The sequence below is a fragment of the Nematolebias whitei genome, unplaced genomic scaffold, assembly GCF_014905685.2.
Source record: "Nematolebias whitei isolate Nwh7 unplaced genomic scaffold, NemWhi1 Nwh_scaf_16695, whole genome shotgun sequence".
Taxonomy (NCBI): Eukaryota; Metazoa; Chordata; class Actinopteri; order Cyprinodontiformes; family Rivulidae; genus Nematolebias; species Nematolebias whitei.
Window position 1 is genome coordinate 408 of NW_023635240.1, and position 735 is coordinate 1142.

The following is a 735-nucleotide window of genomic DNA, read 5'->3' on the forward strand; positions in this document are numbered from 1 at the left end:
CTTCATCTTGTGTTTCTGGACTCAAATCAATGAAATACAGTTCTTGTCCCAGGAAGGCCCCCAAGGCCAGATTTGACCTGAGGCTTAGTTCACTACATAATTTATATTATTGTATTAATAGGTCTACTTCTCGAGTATGAAGTTCTCTATCTAGATGTTAAATTAACATATATTCTGCTGGGATTCCAATCCAGGATGTCCAGTTTACGAGACAGGGGCTTTGGCCATATAACCTACATCGCCTCAGTTTAGAACATTATACCTGTACTTAGATCAGCAATCTACAAATCAGCTTCAGCTCTGGCATGATTCAACTATTTTCAGTGTTTCTGTAAATCTATCAAGTTTGTGTATATCTTGACCATTAAAGTAATTTCAACCTGGAAACAATTAATTTGCTTACTGGACTTTTTTAAACTGCAAATTTGACTCAGTCATCCAAATTTGAGCTCTTTAAGACTGTTCATCATTGACAGTGTGCAAGACTGCAGGGTTGCAGACACATCTATGGGTGCATGGCCACCAGTCTGAGCATTTATTTTCTCATTCTCCAATGGACATCACGAAAAGATGACAGGCGCTGCTGGGAGTTGAACCCAGGATCTCCTGTTTACAAGACAGGCGCTTTGACCAACTAAGCCACAGCACCTCTCTTAAGTATTATGGATATTCTATCCTGACATTCTTTAGATAAGTATACTTGCTATTTTGTTTTAAGAATCAAGACCGAGAACA

At 38.8% G+C, this 735-nt stretch overlaps 1 non-coding gene across 1 annotated transcript; it reads right to left on the reverse strand.

Annotated features, from left to right (window-relative positions):
* Positions 1-575: 575 nt before the first annotated feature.
* On the reverse strand, positions 576-649 carry trnat-ugu. Its single transcript has one exon. It is a non-coding gene; the product is annotated as a tRNA-Thr (tRNA).
* Between the last annotated feature and the right edge of the window lie 86 nt (positions 650-735).